We start from the raw sequence: 12,243 nt of genomic DNA on the forward strand, positions 1-12,243 counted from the left end.
ATTTAATATTATTGTATATTATTTTGGAATTTTATTGAACCCAGTTGAATCACTGATCCATTGATTCTATATCTTTGACTGAGTCGATAACCGGTCCGAGAGTCTGATTTGATGTAGGCCGAGCAGTAAATTCCTGTGAGGCCGGTTATCCCATTTACACTTCTATTACAAAATTAATAAAGAGTGTTTTGATAAAATTTATATAATAAAAAAATAATTAAAATTTCTATAATATATTGCATCAGCAGAAAACTTGTTTTTTATCCTTTAACATTATATACATAAAGCCCTTCGTTAATTTCTCAAACACTTAAAATAAAATAGTTTTGAGGTTGATATGACAGGAAAAATGATAACCCTTTTTTAAATTATATTTATAATAAGAATGCGTTTATAAAAAAATATTAAAGGGAACATACGCTCTTATTTTAAAATTTTATATAATTTTGTTATATAAAAATTTTATATAGTCGTGTTTCGTTTTGTTTTATTTCATCCTCTGTCCTGCTCAAATATTTATCTAACTAAAATACAACATACGCAACACATTTGATTTGTATTGTTAAATTACTTTTATAACATTTTTATAATAAAATATTTACAGTTAGATGTATTATTTTATATGTAATAATTATCCTATTTGTTACATGTTTTAAGGTGCGGTTCTTCTAAAAAATATATTGACTGATACCAGGGAAAGTTTACTATATCACTCAAATCATATTAGTTATGTTACTGCGTTTGGGTATTAATTACTAAATTATTTATAAAAATTCAATCTATCAAGTATAAGATAGATTCAAAAAAGTCTTCAGTGCTAAAAGGTTTATAAATGGTAATTGGTTCAAATAATCCTGTGACATTAAGTGGGATTTTTAGAAAAATTCAACTTTTATAAAGTAAGTTCGGTACCCTATCTTTTCAGAGATACTTTGAGGCGTTTGGTTCAGGAAATTTTTTTGGAATAGTAGAAAAATGAGATAAATAGAGAAATAATTGGAAAAATAGATAAAGTGAGATAGGTAGAAAAATATAAAAAAAAAGTTGTTTGGTGGGGAAAAAACTTTACTGGAAAAATTAGGTAACTTTATGAAATCAACAGTGCATTAAAAGCCAGATAACCGGTTTTCCGAAAAATCTCACCTTCAAATTGGGTTTCTAAATAGTGTGAATATCTATGTTTCTCATAAATCTAGACAAATTGGATAGATAGATTTTTGGTGAAAAACGTTGAAACAAACATGATGTTTCTAAAAGCCATACTTGAAAAAGATAAATATCCGTTGAAAAGCTCTCAACCAAACAATGTAATTATACTTTAGGATTAGTTTCATCCACCAATTAGTTTGGCATATAAAAACTGCTAACTCCTGTTTTTATGTGCTCTACATTGGATCTAACAATATAAAATTTGAGTTTTTTTTTTCTTGGACCAAAGCACCGTACACCTTTCACAAAAAAAAAAAAAAAAGCACCGTACACACTTTTAAAAAACAACACCAATACGCGTTCGACACGCGATCAACATTCTGATACGCATTTTAGACACTCGTTCAATTTTTTCCGACACGTTATCAATTTTTAAGTCTAAATTTTATTTTATTAATTAAACATGAAAAAATAATTTGTAAATCAATTTTTTTTGTTATGAAATTTGACATAAAAATTTATTTTTGTTTTATATTTATGTTATGAAATTTGAATATTTGATTGATTATATGACTTATTATTGGTTGTTATATGTATTACATATAAATTATATTATATATATTAAAAATGGGGCAGGATCCTTTGACATCGGTGTCAAATTTAAAATTTGACACCTCATCTGAGAGCCGTTAGATAAAAAAAGATCAATGGTGTCACATGCTTACAAGTTAGAGGCATTGATCTTTTTTGATCTAACGGCTCTCAGATGAAGTGTTAAACTTTAAATTTGACACTAGTGACAAAGGATCCTACCTCATTAAAAATATTATTTAATATCAAAAAGTATCTTAACATGTCAAAATATAATATTTTTTAGAATTAAAATTTTTTATGTCAACGTATTATATCTTGTCGTATTCCGTGTACTGTATGGATATCTAAGCAACATAGCCAACAACAATAACAGATTAGTAAAAAACGTCTGGTCTTCAACGAGACTCGGCGAAATATGCCATTTTTATATAAAACTCCTAAGCATTAATGGAAATATAAGTTTTGATAACTTGTTCTAATAAATGAATTAGCCATCTTAAATTGTCATCAAGCATTGTTCGGGTAAATTACTTACAATGTATTCTTCATTCTTCTTTATTGACTTGTTGTTGAAGGAAGGAACAGAGTGGATTGAATAATAGATATGTTTTATTAAAAAAAAATCAGCTTAACTATGAGACAACTGCTTTATCTCCCCAAAAACAAAAGTTTGACAAATGCTTCTCCGTAATCAGCGCTGCCAATAATCATGCGACGATTTTTTTTTTTTCCCTATATGACTATAACATGGAACTCGTTGCTATAAACATAGGAAAAAATTATTCTTACGTAACATAAAAATAAATTTTTTTTTAATAGATTCATCAAAAATTGTAATATTTTTTATTTTTTTTGTAAATGACGAACTTTAACACATATGTGTCTATAATATGAGAGATCTTCTCTTATACAACATAAAATTAGATGAACCATAAACATAATGAAGTTTTAACAAGATGAAAACCACATTATTAAATATTATCTTTGTTATTATCTTTTATAATTAAGAGGAAAGCCAGAGCCTACCAAAAAATATAAACTCTTAAGTATCTTAATAGGGATTCGATTGTTAACTATGTGTATGAAAAATATTTTGTTAGGAGAGGCTATGACTGTGCATGACAACTTTCTAGAAATCTTTATTTTTGTTAATTTCTGTTCCTGGGAATAAAAATGGATAGAAAACTCGTTTGGTAAAATCAGTTTATTTTTTTGTTTTTGGGATGAACCGATTTAATTTTTGTGCTGGGGAACAGAAAAAAGAATACAAAAATTTATGCTATTTTTGTTCTCGAACTCAAAATGAGAAACACTTGTCTTTCTCAATCACTCTCCATTATTAGCATCATCATCACCACCACCATCACGACACGGCCATCGGAACCACTGTCATCATCACCACTACCACTACCACCACCCCTATGATGCCACCATCACCACCACCTCCACGTCACCGCCATCATCACTATCATAACTACCACCACCATTACCTCTACTGTCACCAACCACCACTATCATCACCACGCCAATGCCACTGCCACCACGCTACCACCACCATGATGCCACCATCATTGCTGCAACCACTACCATCACCACCATACTACTATCATCACCACGTCATCGCCAACATCACTACCGTCGCCGCTACCATCACCACGCTACTGCCACCGCCACTATCGTCGCAGCCACTACCATCACCATCACCATCACCACTATGTCATCACAACTATCATCACTACGTCATTGCCACCACCACTACCCCCACCGCCGACACCACCATTAATATTACCACCACCACGCCACCACCATAGCTGCAACCATTGCCATTACCCCCATGCCACCGCCATTACCGCCGCCACCACCATCGTCACCATTACCACCACTATCATCGCAGCCATTGCCATCACCACCACCATTGCCACCACCACCACCACCACCACCATACCATATGAAAAGGAAAGTCATGATCCGGAAAAAATTTATGCTTACTAGGAATAATTTTTTAATCTATTATTGTTGTGTTATCAAACGCAATTCTCATTCTCGAAATAAAAATAGAATATGTTATCAAACATATATTTTTTTTAGAAACTGTTCCAAGGCACATAAATAGAAAAGAATTGTTTCTTTTCAGAAATAGTGTTATAGAACAGAATGGTTGTTATGCATACCCTATATCCACTTTGATAATCTTGAGGCCTCGGTGGATTAATCTCCGGCTATCGGTCGGAGGATACCTTTAAAAACAAAAGTATATATATATATATATATATATATATATATATATATATATATATATATATATATAATATATATAATATTAAGAAGTTATTAAAAATATATGTTTATAAGATATCGCAGAAAAACTATTATTTGATCTTGATTTTATTAAAAATTAATTATAACAAAACTTTTATTTAGCTGAGATTTGATTATATAAAAACTTGCATCTAATTAAGATTTTTGTTTTTGTTTTACTTAATTCGTTCTGGGAATATAAAATCTCCTTTAGTATCTTAATATAAAACACACCTTTGGTATTTTTTATTTATTTAGTTATTTATGCTTATTTAATAACATAAATCAATTTGTTCTCTTGCGGCCAAAATTTAAATATGATGAGACTAATATTGAGTTTCTTGATTGAATAAAGAATTTATTTTAACAATAATAACTGAAAAATTAGTTTAATTCATGAGTTTTGCTCCTGACAATTCAAACCAGAAAGATTGGATCATTGAATATTCAGATGCTCTTACACAGTCAAGCATGGAGCAAGTCAATCTAAAGGGACTAGGTAAGCCCCCAGCCCCAGCATAAAAGTAGCGCAATCCCTGCTAAAAAAATAGTTATGATCCCACTGAACTTTTCTTTTCTAAGGTAGCTTTGTAAGCTATTTCCTTTTGATAAATTAACATAAGAAAAAAGTACTCTTCCTCGTTGCCCTATAACCACTCAATTTTTTTGTCCAATGTTTTGCATTCCAAAACTATTATAGACTCAGAACTAATATTCTTAATTTCTAGATAAAATTCTTATTTAGAATTTGTCGTAAATAACGAGTTCTGTCTTCGTAATATCATATATAGATGACAACAAAGTTGACCAAGCAAACCAAGATTTGATACTAATAATCTAATGTGACAGTTTTTTTTTAATTAAAATATTTTGTGACAAATTTGAGAAAAGATTTACAAATCCATCTCAAAATTTCATATTATAGATAGATATTAATTGTCCATAAATCATGCTTCTGCGAATCATCACACTATACGCGAGCAATTATTGCCTTAACAAATGCACAAAGTTGTTCCGAAAGATTTTGCATTCATGAAGAGGACCAAACATTGCTCGTGGATGGTGATCAAGGAATCGAATAAATCCTTCTGCAGTTGTCATGCAACATTGCAACGTGACCAATATCCCACGAATCACGAATTAAGGTTCCGACTTATCAAGTTGGACATGTTCTAAGCAATAATGATGCCGCTCAAGTACTCGTAAAAGTAAATATAAAATAAAGGATGTCACCTTCGGAGGGGATCAAAACAGACTCATCCATGATGTGAGATTGTTCATATAATTAGTCTGGTAATCTTAATTAAAGCAACAAAACAAAAATTATAGAACAGAAATTTCAAATTCTTCTCTCTGCGTCTGCGTTACGTTGTCTCATATTTGCGACTTCAACTAGGGAGAGGTTTTGGGTTCTGTTTTCTGGCAGCCTCTCATGCTGTTCTCCACTTGTATATTGTGCGCATTATTTGGAGTAATACATGACATTATGACTTTCTCGTTGAGTACATGGCTGAAGGGAACCGCTGAGAATATTTACGCAGCTTTGGTTGGATTTGTGGGCTCGCCTCATAATCATGCATATGATGAGATTAAATTAATTAGAGCAAATTAAGATATTATGTGGATAATATATTAATGTTTTAAATCTAAGAGGTTTGATTTTTAATCTAATAAATGTTTGATTAACTGATGTCTGATTTTTAATCTAATCTCTTTTTCTTAAGATTTGAGAAATCTCGTTGTGTCACAAATCTGTAATTAGATGATTGGATTAGAATTAACCTAGCAAATTTGACCTTCAAATCTGTTATTAAATGACTGGATTAGAATTGAAATCAACATCCTAACACATTTCTCTTAATAATTTAAAAAATACAAAATCAAATTGTTACTTCGCTTGCTCTGTTCTTAATTCAAGTGCATTTATTTTCAATTTCCTATTTAATTCAATCATAACTTTCTTCAAACCATAATTATATTTGTCCGATTAGTATATTAGTTTAGTGAACTAGTGTTTGGTACTCTCAATTCTTGAGGAACGATACTATTTTTTGTTTTCCACTTTTACTGCTTGCTTGACTGAATACACGAGATTTCTATCAGATTTTTTTTTTTTTTTTTGAAAACATTTCAATTGCTTCATCGTTTTGTGACTAATCCGATTCGGGCAGATCTCAGGATTAAGGTTTTAAACCCCTTCCAAAGACAATACTGAGAAGAATTGACTACATGCTCTCACCTCTACCTGCCCAGTTCTCTAACACCAACTGAACTACCATAATTTGATTTCATCAAAACTTGATAGTTGTATGTACATACTAGAAAAAGAGCTCAATATATTCACCTCTCATAATCTCATTCATGGATTTATGTGCTTCTTATATCCCATTATTTCAAACCTTTAGCGATGAAAATTATAATTCCATAATTTGTTTTTGTATAGGTAAATTTATGTGTATAATATGGAAGTATCATGTTAAATTATCATTATTCGGTTCAAGATGAATGGACCAAATATTTACTATTCTTTCCCAGATGAGTGTACCTGTTGGTTACCTAAATGAAAGGATGCTCCTTCATGTGTTGTGGTAGAATAAGAGGTGGGTGGTTAATCTATAGAGAATCTGGTGCTGATGTAAGTATTTGCTTAAGGTGGAGTAATGAAAAAGGGAGAAAATTCATACCTTGAGGGGTATGGGTATTGCGTATAGGCACATGTGGATAATATTTTAGAATGCGTAGATATTAGAGTAGATAAAGGTGTACAGTTGTATAGCTGTACACAAAGGTCATTATTGTAATTAGCAACCGTCTCAGTTTTAGAAAACTGATTATAGTTGTAACTGAACTAGATGACGTGGCAATAGTTGCTGTGTCTATATAGTCTATCGTGTAACACCTATTCATTTCAAGAAATACTATTCATTCTCTCTCCCTGTTTACTTTCTCTTCATCTCTTCTCTCTCTCTCTGATTTCTTTGATGGTATCAGAGCCCTCTCTCTGAGGGCCTGATACAGATCGATCCACTGAGATGTCTTCCGCTTCGCAACCGCCATATCTGTTGTCTTCAGCTACCGGAGCAACCACCGAAAGTGGAGCGACAGAGACTCGATCGTCTTCTCCGTCACTGTTTACTCATCAGATCTCCGTCAAGTTGACCGAAAGTAACTTCCTCATCTGGAATCAGGTTGTAGAACCTGTAATAACTTCTCATCAACTTCATCACTATCTTGTTAACCCGAAAATACCGCTCCAGTTCGAGTCTGAGCAAGCTCGTGTTGATGGATCTGTTAATCCATTGTACAGTGACTGGTTACGACAAGATCAGATGCTCCTGTCATGGATCCTCTCTACTGTTTCTGAAGAAATTCTGAATGAGATACTCGGTGTTAGTCATGCGTATGAGGCCTGGGAGCAGATACACAAGTTTTTTCAAGGTATGATGAGATCCAAAGCTCATCAACTCAGATCTGAACTTCGCACCATCAAGAAAGGTGGCAGATCTGTTGCTAAATATCTCAAAAGAGTGAAATCTCTTTGTGATGAGTTGAAAGCTATCAAAAGTCCTATCTTAGTTGAGGAACAAACTGAACTGATCTTAGCTGGTGTTCCTCCTGAGTTTAACTCTTTTGTTACTTCTGTAAGAGCTCGTGAGAATCCTTATTCTCTCACTAACCTACGAGTTGAGTTGATGTCATATGAGATGATGCTTGCAAGGCAAAATGAGACTTTACTTTCAGATTCCATGACTGTGAATGTAGTTCAAAAGCTACCTACTGATCCAAAGGAATCTTCAAGATCCGAATCACCAGCTATGAGACCTCCACTTGAGCCTATGCACACTATTCAGAATCAACGATCCTATAATTCCAGTTATGAAAGAGGTAGAGGAAGATTCTATGGTAGAAGCAATAGAGGAGGCAGAGGTAGAGGCCGCAATAATATTCAATGTCAGCTATGCTACAAATTCGGACATGGAGTTCAAAGTTGCTGGTATAGGTTTGATGAAAACTTTGTGCCTGAATTCACCTCACATGATTCTCCTCAATTCCTTCCATCACCTCAGCATTCGTATCAAAGGTCTTTCCAGTATAATAGACCACCTAACACTGGTCAGCCTCAAGCACTATTGACTACAAATCAACCTCCTCATGCAGCTTCATATGTCACTCCACAACATTGCAATGTCACTCTACAGTCTCAAGGACAAGGTCTCTTACCTACTCCCACAAATGTGCAGACCATAGAATGGTATCCAGATTCTGGTGCCTCTCATCATGTCACTGCCAATTCTCAAAACCTGATACAAAGCACACAACTATCAGGTGCAGATCAGGTGTACATAGGAAACGGCCAAGGTTTGCAAGTGAATGCTATGGGTCATTCCTCTTTCTCTTCTCCACTCCATCCACACACCTTCCTTCACCTAAACAACTTGCTTCTTGTTCCCTCTATAACTAAAAATCTCATCAGTGTGAGTCAATTTGCTAGGGATAACAATGTGTTTTTTGAATTTCACCCTTTCACTTGCTGTGTAAAATCTCAGGTATCTCATGAGGTGTTGCTGGAAGGTGCTTTGGGAACTGATGGTCTGTACCGGTTTCAAGGAGTTAATCTTTCCTCTGTCCCTAGTCTTCCATCAAGTTAACTATGTGCTCCTGTTGCTCATCTCAACTCTGTCTCTAGTAGTTCAAAAAACTTGTCTACTAGTTGTAATAATTCAGTTTGTAATAGTCCAGTATCCACAGATGTACTCACACAAAACACAGCCAATAAAGCTATTAGCTCTACAAATTCAGTAGGATCAAACTCTCTGTACTCTCTTTGGCATTGTAGGTTGGGTCATCCTCATACTGAGGCATTAAATTCTGTTCTCAAATCGTGTAATATTCCAATTCCTAGTAAATCAGACATTACCTTTTGTTCTGCTTGTTGTTTGGGAAAAATCCATAGATTACATTCTGGTCCATCCACCAAAATATATGAAAAACCTTTTGATCTTGTTTTTAGTGATTTATGGGGTCCAACACCTGTCAAATCTACAATGGGTTTTACCTATTACATATCTTTTGTAGATGCTCACTCTAGATATACTTGGGTTTATCCTCTTAAACAAAAATCAGAAGCATTGACTGTTTTTAATCAATTCCATGCCCTTGTATCCAATAACTTCATATCAACCATTAAAGCTCTTCAAACTGATTGGGGTGGTGAGTTTAGACCATTTCATCAACATCTTAAAAATTTGGGTATAGTTCACAGAGTTGCATGTCTCCACACTCATCATCAGAATGGTGTTGTGGAAATAAAACATGGTGTTTGAGGGACAAACTCATGGTGGTTGATTCTTCTTCCTATCTTCATCCACCCTGAGTTTGAGGGGGCCTATTAGAGTAGATAAAGGTACACAAAGGTCATTATTGTAATTAGCAACCGTCTCAGTTTTAGAAAACTGATTATAGTTGTAATTGAACTAGATGACGTGGCAATAGTTGCTGTGTCTATATAGTCTATCGTGTAACACCTATTCATTTCAAGAAATACTATTCATTCTCTCTCCCTGTTTACTTTCTCTTCATCTCTTCTCTCTCTCTCTCTGATTTCTTTGAGTAGATTATTAGTATTAATAGTTAGCTCCTTTCTAAAAAAATATTTAAAATAGTTACTATCTTCTATTTATTTTAATAATACTTATAGTTTTAAAATTTTATTTTTGTCCCTTATTATAAAATTTTTTAGATCAGTCACTAATTCGTGAGACAAGCACGTAGGATGGTGGTTGTATAAAGAAGAAGAAAATATTAGTAATGTAGATGTTTTGTCATTTAATGCAAGTTAATCATATTTAAGGCTTAAGCCACCAAAATAATTATAATTCAAGATATTATAAATATGAGGAAGAATGTTCACCCACTATCATGCATATCCTCCATAATAAGAAATTATGCACATTTCACCCATTTTAACAAGGCCATCTTTTCGGGCAGTCATATATTGGCAAGAGTTTTCATCCTCAAATCATCATCAACAAAAATATTTATATCTCAAATATTTATCTCTTACACATATTGACTTAAGTATCAGAGTGTCTGCAAATATACCTCCCCCTATTGCCTATCAGAGCACCTCCCGTAACCATCACCTTTATCAATGGAAGCTCAAGTTCTACTTCTCAAACAACTATAACTTTGTTTAGTTAAATGTGTAAGGGTCCGTTTGAATGAGATTTTTTTAAAAAAGATTTTTTGTGGCTTGTTTTTTTTAGAATGACTTTTTTTAAAAGTTAAAATTATTTTATGTTTGGATGAAATATTTAAAAGTTATTTTTTTAAAAGAAATATTTGAATGTTAAAATTATTAATCATATTATATATATATATAATTACTAAAAAAGATATGTAATAATAGTGGGGTGGAGTGGGATTTGAGTAAAATTGAAATTTTTAGAAAAAAATTAATTTTTTACTCCTTTTTTTTTTTTTTTGGAATACATTTACTCCTATTTTTTTAAAAAGCATCATATAAACTTTTTTTTTTTTAAAAAAGTTGCTATTCAAACGCATAAAATCACTTAAAAGAATTTATAAAAAAAATCACTTAAAAGAACTTTTTTGTTAAATAAAGTACTTTTTTAAAGGGGAAAAAAAGTTTATCCAAACGCCCGTTAAGAACAAGAGTTTATGTTAATAAAAAAAAGTTAATTTTTTTTGGTGTGGAAAAAAATCTTAATTTAACAAAATTCAACATGACTAAACTTAAAAATTTTGATTTTTATTATTATCTGGAACTAATCATATCCAAGTCGTGATTACTTGGAGTTTTTAATTTTTTTTTTTTTTTTTGCTAATTCATCCACTAATCTCATGGAACCGGTTTTCAAACTCACTTCTATGGACAAAAGTAACAATACATACCCTGAAGTTAGGATTATTTTTATTTTATTTTGAATGATGAAGTTAGGACTTTTAATTAGGTGTTAGCTTTAGATAGTAATACTAAATAGTGGTAGTTCAGTTGATAGTAAAGGAGCTGAGTAAGTGAAAAGAAAAATATCTCAGTTCAATCCACATATATTACCTTTGAGAGGGGGTTAAATATTTTCGTTCCGCACTTCGAATTAATCTCATAATCGGCTCAAAAAATCAAAACTTATAAAAATATCGGAAAAAATCAATTAACCTAAAAAAAATTAGGGTTGAGTTAAAGAGAGAGAGTAGAATCTAACTTTAACGCGTGACGAGCAATGTGTTAATAATCGGTCACATTTTCTTCACAAGGAAAAGAGTTCATTGTTAACATTGTCTAATAATCTCCGGTTGTTGTCTGGTGGTGAAGTTAGAACTTTAACCTTCTTTCGTAAAACAATCCTTTGGGCGGTTAAATATGACAAATAATTAAGAGATGTATATAAATAATTAGGGAAAATTGTTTGTTCTTTTAAACGACATAATTTATGTTATTTTATTATCATAATGGGATCCATATCTTTATTTTTATTTTTTGTCCATTCTCTCTTTCATAATTTATCTCTTTTTCTCACTATACAACTATATATCATTTAAAATAACACAAAATCTTCTCGTATCTTTAACTAACAAGTTATAGAAAGCCATTTAACAGAAGGGTTAATTATTTCACATGATGGGAGAAACTATTAACTCTCCAGCAGAAATAAAAAATAATGGAATCCATCAAATTTTAAAAAAAAAATTTGATAAAATATTTTTTTATGTCTGCACGAGTGAAAACTCATTCCTTTACCAAAAAAAACTCATTCCCCAGAATGGTCGATATTACCGAGGCTTTGCAAAACTTTTCCTTTTCTAAGCTAAAAGATTTATTTACATGAAAAAGAAAAACTTTTTTCCATTCCCCGACATTCATGAAAAGAAATCTCAACATGGGGGAAACGATACCCAATACATTTCCACTTGTTAGCATAGCATTTGAGCTTTATAAGCGCAAAGACAAATATTTCATTACTTAATACTAATCGAGCTATACAATTTCCCCCAGAAACAAATATATATAAACACGTTATTCTATTTGAGAGAGATGCTAAACCTCACAAAACGTTCATATGAAATGTCATACAAACTAACTCAGTCATGTAAAGTAACTTCCTAAACAATTTTTTATTTTTTTTAAATTTATTGGACTTTTTCTATTTCTTGTAGAAGAATAACATGTATTATTTTAAA

Source organism: Gastrolobium bilobum, unplaced genomic scaffold (genome assembly GCF_033153095.1).
Source record: "Gastrolobium bilobum isolate Gb01-03AN ecotype WA unplaced genomic scaffold, APGP_CSIRO_Gbil_v1 utg4923, whole genome shotgun sequence".
Lineage (NCBI taxonomy): Eukaryota > Viridiplantae > Streptophyta > Magnoliopsida > Fabales > Fabaceae > Gastrolobium > Gastrolobium bilobum.